The sequence below is a fragment of the Schistocerca serialis genome, chromosome 7, assembly GCF_023864345.2.
Source record: "Schistocerca serialis cubense isolate TAMUIC-IGC-003099 chromosome 7, iqSchSeri2.2, whole genome shotgun sequence".
Taxonomy (NCBI): Eukaryota; Metazoa; Arthropoda; class Insecta; order Orthoptera; family Acrididae; genus Schistocerca; species Schistocerca serialis.
Window position 1 is genome coordinate 416,658,804 of NC_064644.1, and position 9,713 is coordinate 416,668,516.

The 9,713-nt window shown below is 35.3% G+C and overlaps 1 long non-coding RNA gene across 1 annotated transcript; it reads right to left on the reverse strand.

Moving 5' to 3' along the window:
* Nucleotides 1–1,220: 1,220 nt before the first annotated feature.
* LOC126412660 (uncharacterized) lies at nt 1,221–9,341 on the reverse strand. The gene is made up of 3 exons (XR_007575327.1): nt 9,250–9,341; nt 8,998–9,146; nt 1,221–1,591 (listed from the first exon to the last, which is right to left on the reverse strand). It is a non-coding gene; the product is annotated as an uncharacterized LOC126412660 (long non-coding RNA).
* Nucleotides 9,342–9,713: the final 372 nt, after the last annotated feature.

Below are 9,713 nucleotides of genomic sequence, written 5' to 3' on the forward strand. Positions count from 1 at the left end.
AAGTAACAAGTGGCGTGGATTGTTTAAAAAAATAGTCACTTCTCTTTCAGCTCTCTCTCCACTTAGGTCATTCTATTTGTAGAGTGTGTAGCCATGTAATTCAGGGGTGTCAGGGAATTTACAATTTGTTTCTTAGATACATTCCAGGTTTGCCAAAAGTTTCCCCAAGTGAAATTCTCTGATTTTCAGACAAGTTTTAGCATTTTCCCTGACAAAGTTTGAGATCTCAAGGGTAAGTAAAGATGTTAAGTTGGCAAGAAATGGTAAGGGCTTCTGTATTTCTAAATGTGTTATTAACCCTCTAGTTTTGAATGAACAGCAAGTTGTTTCTTTTACAAGATTTATGGTCTGAAGGGTACGTAAACAGGTAAGTTGCTTAAATGAAGGCCATTTTAGATGAACAATTTCTGTTTTTATCAACAAGTTAATTCTAACTTCGAATTAACAGCTATCCCATAATTGCTGACAATTTAAAAAAAATTGATACAAAAATATTTTATTCAAGAACTTTCCTTCTGTTACTATTAGCTTACTTTTTTAGTTGATTTATTCAATTTTTAAATACACAGATGGTGAACATTATACTGTAAAATACTCTAGAAAAATGTTACAAAAATACCAATCCTCTTCAAGTACAGAACAAATATTGACCACATCTGGATATCTATGATGTATTCTTAAAAATACACATTTATCAAAGCAAAGAATTAAAGTGTGTACAGAAATTTTACTTGGACTGTATTGTTTTTCATCTATTAGCTATAGCAGTGACATATTATGAAATCATACATTTAAAGGAAACTTTTATGGCAGAATCCAATATTTAATTACAATTTATCACTACAAAATCTCTTACATCATGTTGAACACTTCGATTTTAAGGTGTTTATATTCAGACCATGTGATAGCTTCCATCAATGCTTTTAAAGATAAAACATATTTTCTACACAATTAAAACTTTTAAACATACATGATGACATCAAATCAACATATGAATTGTTTGAATCACAGTGAAAGAATTTAATATGAACAGAAAACTGTTCACGAGATTCAAATCAATAACAAATTTGAAGTTAGTCAAAACTGCTTTTATATCTAAAGTGCTGACAATCTTATGACTACATGAAAATGAAACAAACGTATTTCCGTTTCATTAGGTGTTACAATATGTGAAAATTCTGTTATTTTCAGCAAATTATGTGACACATTCAGTCGTTTCATGTAAAATTCAAACAAATTTTAAGATGTCAGAAAACAGACTGCATATATAAAATGAGCAAAGGATTCAGCCATTATATTCAGTCTTAAAGATAGTGTGTGTATTTTTACATAGCTGCAATCCCCGACAATTACAAGCAACCCCAATAATTACCGTCTGTGACTGGAGGGCTAAGCAAATGGAACAACTATACACAAGTGCTAAAGTAATGGAAGAGGACATATATATAAAAATAATAGCAGTACATTTCTTCATCTTTGTATACAAGGGTCATCACATATTTTATTACGTGCAGGCATAGGAAATTTAAAATTTGTACTTAAAGTTAAGTTTCAGCAAATACTGAATGTTTATCTGTTCAACATCATACATCTGAAAAGTTGTTAAGGAAGAAAATAAGAATTTTTTAACAACAATTCAAATCATAACTATAGTACACATCTTTGTAACACATTGCTGGGAATGGAAATTCACCTATGCATTAACAATGCTGATTTACTACTTTTTATGTCTCAAACCACATGTCATTTTTCAAATGATGGGCTGAGGAAAAATATTGCAACTGAGATGGCATCAAAAATTATTCTTCGGAATACATCTCTCTTTTCACAGAAGATTATCGGTTATCACAGACCCTCCTGACAGATTAAGAGTGTCTATTGGGTTAGGACACAAATCTACACTTTCACACAGAACTTCGACTGAATTTGGAAAGTTGAGATGCATACTGACAAACAGAAGCAGTGATGTCAGTAACAACTAGGGCTTGAAAAGGCTGTCAAGTAAAACAAAATGACTGAGAGGCTCCTTCACAATTAATGGAAATGGAGTAACAAATGTTTCAAAATACATGCCTTGAAATTCTGTTTGGTATCAGTTTATGTCAGACATTTTGTAACTAATTTCTTTATGAATTTTCTTTCTTTTGTATGCAGTCTACATCTGGCACATAAGCTGCCTGGCCACTATTTCCCTAAATTAGTACAGATTGTTATGGGCTGCCTGCTACAGTCAAGATTCTGGTAGTAAATGTTACATGTGGGTTTCAAAAAAATGAACACAAACTAAAGTGTATAAAACACATATTCATATCCTGACAAGCCTGATAAACTGAGCATGAAAATGTAGACAGAGGTCTTTTCAGTCACATTTTTCATTAGGTTTCTTACTTTGGTAATACCTTCCTCCTACCATATAGGATTTACGAACTTTCTAGGCAAGATGATGCATCAGACAAGATGGACATAAAAGAAAGATGTTGTATAACATTAAAGTTTAAAAAATAAGAAGAGCACTGGGGTACATTTAGTGACTTTTCTCTAGCAAATAACAATACTCTGTATTTTCTCAAACAAACAATTCAAATCAATAAATGAAAACCAGTCAAAACTCCTTTGTGAGAGAAGGAATCTCTTCCTCAGTTCCACTCAGTTCCCTTTCGGTCAGTATCCATACCTTTTTGACCTCGGTTCTTTAACTTGCTGGACGATGGACATCTTCCATCTAGCTCTTTTGGCTTCTTCATCTTCTTCGTGTTGCTTCTGCTTTAAAGCGTCACCATACCAATCTCGAGCATTCCAATAGTCCAGAATCATTCTCTTGTTAACATTGATCTTGAAGACAGCACCAGTTCGATTTCAGGTTGTCATATATTTGACACATGGCTACCAATGACCCACTTTCTTGGTTGACTATCATACACTCTTTATTAATGGAAAGACCTTGCTCTACAAATACTTGACCATGACTCAGAATGAGAATCTTTTGAAGAAAGCTATACAAATGCTGACAGGTGGTACTACCATCCAAAAGTGATCAATTCTCATTTTAGTCCTCCCATAATTTGCCTAGATATTCAAAAATACCTCAGTATCATGAAGATGCATAAAGACCTTCTCAACTTAAATCACAGTCCTTAGCACTTAATCAATTCTGTGAAGAGAATTTCTGCAAGGCATTCAAGATTCTAGACTTGCTAGTTCTTGGGCTATTACTTATCACAACAGTGTCACAAAAGCTTATATATCTACACATGCTGTATGTCAAAACTGAGTTTAGAAGGAGATTCGATCAGGAAGTCCCTGTACTCGGTCCTGTAAGTTAAAATATCTTTGGCAGGCACTTTTACTTTTCTGAGCTCAGGCCATACAGCATGATCTTAGCTCATGTCTCTTGCAAGAATAAGAGCAGCTTTATTATCAAGTTTTATATTACACACTGATTTTGTGGCAGATTCAGTAAATCACTAGGTGGTTCAAAACAGGTAATGGGATAGTAAAAATTCGAGAACAAAATGAAAGGTGACTGGTTGCAGTAATTTCAAGAAGCCCACATTATAAATTGATCTCATAAAAGATACAACACCTCAGTTAGTTTCTAAGGCTGCATTCTTGAAACCCTGATGAATTGTGCGAAGACCACAAGATCTCATAACAATAAAAGTTGACACACTGTCCCCATGAATACTCTTCAGATCAAGACACAGATCCTTCAAGAATGTCCTATTGACATTATGCCCATCCATTGATACCTGAAACATGTTGGTAAGATTCAGATCAGAAGTTTCTATCTTGAAACCATACAACATATCAGCTGCAGTGATATGGCCTAAAAATGCAGATGAAAAATAATGCATTTCAACTTGTTCGTTAACTTTGTGCCAATATCTGAGAGCAATATCCATTTGCTGCAGCTTGGCTACCTTGTTAAGGCTCTCATCAAATAAAGATTACAAAAGGAACATCCCCTTCAAGATCTTCAAGAACATGTTTCCTGATGTGTGGAGCTAATCCATGAACAATACTGTATAGTGTCTTGGTCTGCCCAAGCTACATCTTACTAGCTAATTATTGTTAGGGAACATGACTGGAAACAAAGCAGTTTGCTTCCTTGCCATAGGAAAGGACATATGATTTTCAACAGCCTGGAGAGTCCGTAATATTTCAGCCCTTGTATCATCATCCTGGATCAGGTACTTTGAAATATGATTGCTATCCAATGCAGCATTAGCGGTAGTGGTGGAAGTGACAATACAACTGTTAGTGACTCAACACAAGTGGCAGTGGTGGAGGTGATGCTGGGCTGCAATAGCTGGGAGGTCAACAAACTGACCGTCAACTGCCAGTTTTTCGATTCACCAATAACTGCGATCTTATCAAACATCAAGGGAGCATCTTCATTCTGCCCAGTTATTTCGCCACATGACATGGAGTGTGATCAAGAAGTACAGGCACCCTGAAAACAATCAAATACCCAAATAGAACTATGACATGACCCTTGTGATACTACATGCCTGCCAACCTCTAAAATTAAAAAAATTGGGAGATGCAGTTTTAAAAAAAAATCTGGAGGTACAAATGATCAAAAATTGAGACAACTGATGTAAGTCTTTTTCTGTGACATCAAAAACTATATAATGACCATAAAAATACAAATAACGACACTGAAACTAACAAAAACATCAACTGCACACAAGTTATCTGTGGCGTAGTTCAATTGTGGTACTAGGTTGGGATGTTTTTTGGCCATTTCTCATATGATTGCAACAGTTTTCATTCTTGGAGATCTGTATTTTTGCGCTATATTGCTGTCTGGTAACATTTTCCTGATCAGTTCACTAAATGATCAGTGAGATTAATTGGTAAACTGTTAATGATTTAATTACTTCTAGCAATGAATTCCATTTTTTAAAATTACTCACAAACATAACATATTATTGGTGGTTTGAAACATCAATTTTCCCACCATGTGATATGTGATTTATTCATTTCATTACATACTATTTTCAAATCATTTGATTTGATGTACAGGAGACATGTCAAGGTTTACAAAAGAAACTTTTTTCTCTTTTTTTAAGAGAAATACAAAAGTTTAAATTATATTTTACATTTCTAAGTTACAGCTACACATGTACATAAAATAATACATGTAAAACAATCCCAGTGTCCAGACTGTGAAGCTGTCTTCAACGAATTCATTGACAGAACTAGCAACACTTTTCCACCAGAAGAGTAAAGAGCATTCTTTTCAGTGAACCAAGCTCCATCTTAAATATATTACTGCCTTTTATTTTATTGAAAATTTTTAACCCCATATACCCTGGCATTTGGGCATAAAGTTTTAAACAATGTGTTGGAAGTTTAAAGTTATCTCTGTAGCGAGTGCTGTAGTTGTGGTCAAAATGGAAAGTGGGGATATAGAGTATTTTTAAATTTTTTAACAGTGGCCAACAGGATTTTTCAACACACGTTTCTACTTTTTTTTGTAATACTGGGAGCCTAGTGACGTTTGCTGAATTTCCCCAGAAGATTATGCCATAACGAATAACTGACTCAAAGTAGCAGTGACAAACTATCTTTCTGGTATCCATGTTTGTGGCACCTGACAAAATACACATTGCAAATGCTAAGTTGTTCAGTTTATTTGCTAAGTAATCTATGTGTACCTTCCAGTTTAAATTTTTGTCAAGATTTAGGCCTAAGAACTTCACGTGGTTTGCTTCTGTGATATCCTGATCATTGGAAGTTATCTTTATTTCAGTCCTTTCTACTGATTTAGCTTCAAATTGCATCATTTTGGTTTTAGTTACATTTAGTTTTAGTTCATTTTGATAGAACCAAGAGTCAAGTTTTTCTAAAGTATTTTTGGCTTTTTCTGGAAAATTTTCAGATACCTCATTTTCAATTAGAACTGATGTATCAACAGCAAATAAGACTGAATGAACATCAATAGCAAGTGCTATGTCATTTACGTAAAAAAGAAACAGATAGGGACCCAATATCAAACCTTGTGGGGCTCCTTGGGGAGCTGTTTTCCAGTCTGAGGAATAATTGGTTTCATTTGAAGTTAAAATTACTCTTTGTTTCCTACCTGACAGGTAAGCATGGTTCACTGAATTGATTTCTACCCTTATCTAACGTGGAGCATATTTTTTGGATAAACTCATTTCTAACATTCACAGTACTTTCACCCTGTTGGAATCCGAACTGGTTTTTAAAAATTATATCATTTACAGTAAGAAATTTATTAATTTGTTTTACTGCAATATTTTCAAACACTTTAGAGAATACCGGCAAAAAGAGAGAGAGGGCAGTAAAATTCCCCATATCTTCTGTCGATCCTTTTTTGAATAGAGGTTTGATCTCAGCATATTTCAATACATGTTCAAAAGATTGATTTATAATAATTGACAGTGGTTGAGAAGTAATATTGTACACCCACTTGATTACAGATGATGTTATTTCATCCCACCCACGTGAGGGTTTGTTTTTTAGAGACAATATTTTCTTTTCCACATCCCTTTGGGTGATTTTTGCAGTTGTTTAAAAGATGTGTTCTGGCCGTTCTCCAAATTTGTGATGCCTTGATAGAATGTCCCATCCACATCTGATCTTACTATATTTAGGAAGAATTCATTGAAACAACTTGACATCTGAACAGGGTTTACCACAATTTTATTTTCATGTCTAATTTTCAAAATCTCATGAATTTTTATTTTGGCTCCTAATTCAACTGTGATGTGAGCAAAGACAAGATATCTGTATGGAGCAAAAAGTGGCAGTTGACCCCAAATAAAGGAAAGTGTGAGGGCATGCACATGAGTACTAAAAGAAATCCATCAAATTTCAGTTAGAAGATACATAATTTGAATCTCAAGGCTGTAAATTCAACCAAATACCTACACATTACAGTTATGAACAGCTTTAATTGGAAAGACTATACTGATAATGTGTGGGGAAGAGGAACCAATGACTGTGCTTTGTTGGCAGAACACTCAGAAGATGCAGCAAATCCATTAGACTTCCTACACTAAACTTATCTGCCCTCTGTGAGAATATTGCTGCATGGTATGGGATCCTTACCAGATAGGATTGACAGAGAACATCAGAGACGACCAAGAAGGGCAGCTTGTTTTATATTATCACGATACAGGGGAGGGAGTGTCACAGAAATGGTACATGAGCTTGTTTTGTATTATTACAGTGTAGGTGAGAGAGTTTCACAGAAACGGTACACGAGTTGAGGTGCCAATCATTAAAATAGAGGTGTTTTTTGTTGCAACGAGAGATATTTATGAAATTTCAATCACCAACTTTCTCCTACAAATAGGGAAATATTTTCTAGACCCCCACCTACATAGGGCGAAAGTATCATCATAATAAAATAAATTGCAGCATGAATGGAAAGATTTAGGTGTTTGTTTTTCCTGCACACTGTCTGAGGTGGATGGTTAAAAAATAATCTGAAAATGGTATATGAACTCGCTGCCTGACACTTACAAGTGAATGGCGGGCTAGTCATGTAGATAAAGATTATAAAATGCAAACAATGGTTCTTACCTTGACATAATAATGCATGGAAATTGTTGCAATATTGCTCCAAGAAAACAGAATGAAAATGTTGAAATAATTGCATTGGTTGCAGCACTGTAATATATTATTGTTATTCTTGAAAAATTTGGTCACACTAATGTCTGTTAATTCATCAGTTACAATCTTATTCATGCTGTCACTAATATCTTTATGCAAATTTTCCACAAAATAGGGACCTAGTATATGTTTTATAACTGCAGTACACTTTGTTATACGTATCTGAAGTTTTCTGGCAATATGATCACACAATGGCAAAAAATGCATGTGAAGCCTAAGATTCTTTCAAGGTTTTGAAAGGTATTTTTGTCGATGATGCTGCAGCTGTCTTGAGGTTTTTTGTGTCACTATGGCTTATATGTCAGCATAAGGCGTTAGCGAAGTACTACGAGAAAATATGCAATATGCTCTTGTGTCGTTGCCAAAAATTCTTTCTAACCAGTTTGCAAATGTACTATCACGTAGCCATTCAGCAAACCATTTCTGGACATACTGGCCTTTACTTTACTGCTAAAACAATGTCCAGGTATTATAGGTATGCACGATGCATGCAGCTGCAGATTTATTAATAATACTAGAATGCAGAACAATACAAGAACAAAGACAGAATACCATTTACTGTAAATGTTTAGGTGATATAAATTCAGGAGCTAGTAAAAGTTAATAAACAAAATAGTGCTACATTTTGTATGCTGAATGGTTCAAGTGATTTTAAAAGTAATTTTACCATAAAACCAGGCTAATATGTTGAAAACCTACCATAATGCCCACTTGCCACTAGACAGGTACTCAAAACCATCAGATTTAGTGGGAAAACCACAAACTCGGCATGACTGGCACAATGGCAATACACAAACGCAAGTCCAAATAGAGCACAAAACTGAGCAATATGAGTATACTTTCTACAAACTGTGTAGCAAAGAGGAAAAAAATACAGTCTATAACAAGTTGCACTTTCTGATTTCTACAAACTCAGAGAAGTACATTGATTAAAAAGACTAATAAGCAAAGGACTTTCCACATTGGCCAAAAACTAAAATGCTGGGTTTTCAAACAACCGTCTTAAGTTTGATGATCATTAGCCAAAAATTGGGAGAAGTAATGGAATAATTGGGAGGCGGGAGAAAAAGCTAAAAATCAGGAGTCTCTCACCTAAATTGAGAGGGTAGGTATGTACTATCAGGGGAACACAGTGGTTGTCAATAGATGGGTATGTCTGATTTCAGAATGCACACACGATGAAGAAGAGATTAATAAAATCAGACCTCTCATCTAATGAGGAAGCAAAAAGAACAGAAACATTGGGAAAGCAGCACGGTGAGTTGTACCTTGCTGATCCTCCCTCTTCATTCAAAAACCAGTGGCAAGTTTCCATAATTAATGCCAAAACTTGACATTTGAAAAGGATACGTTACATCAAGCTGCGCAAGGGCATATTGAAAATGCCAAAGTCTGTTGGTCATTTCTCAGCACCACTCTGTTGGTGTAAGGTTTTCCAGTTCAAACAATGCATTATTGGAATATCCTCTTATAGCCAAAAGCACCGCCTACACAGCAGGCTATAAAAACAATGCAGTCATTGAAAATTAAATTTATGATCAGTGAGATTTTGTGCAGCCTTTAAGTCTATGCATCACTTAACAGCTGTAGCAGTTAACTTACTGAGGACTGATGGAAAAGGTGAATATCCAATGTCTTCTTGATTGCCTTGGATTGCTTAGCTGCTCCCACATGGCAGATTACGGCCATCTTCCCTATGTTGCTGAGAGCAAAAGACTTGCTGCATTCTGTGCAATATGGCTGGAACTCTGATATCTTCTTGTGGGCCTTGATGCCCTCAAACCCCTAGTGATTTAGCACTGAATTTTACCTTGCTTGATTTTACCATGATATACTACTAGAACATTGTGTGAGTTCCCAATGACTGAGGACGGAAAGCTGTTTGTTGAAAACACTCCTGCAACAATCAAAAACTGGCACGTCTTTGAAGGCGAGATGGTACACAAAAAAAACGGATTTTCCCCACGAGCCACAGATATTTCTGGCAGGTACAAAAAAAAAAAAAAAAAAACGGATTTTCCCCACGAGCCACAGATATTTCTGGCAGGTACTGACACCTGCAATCC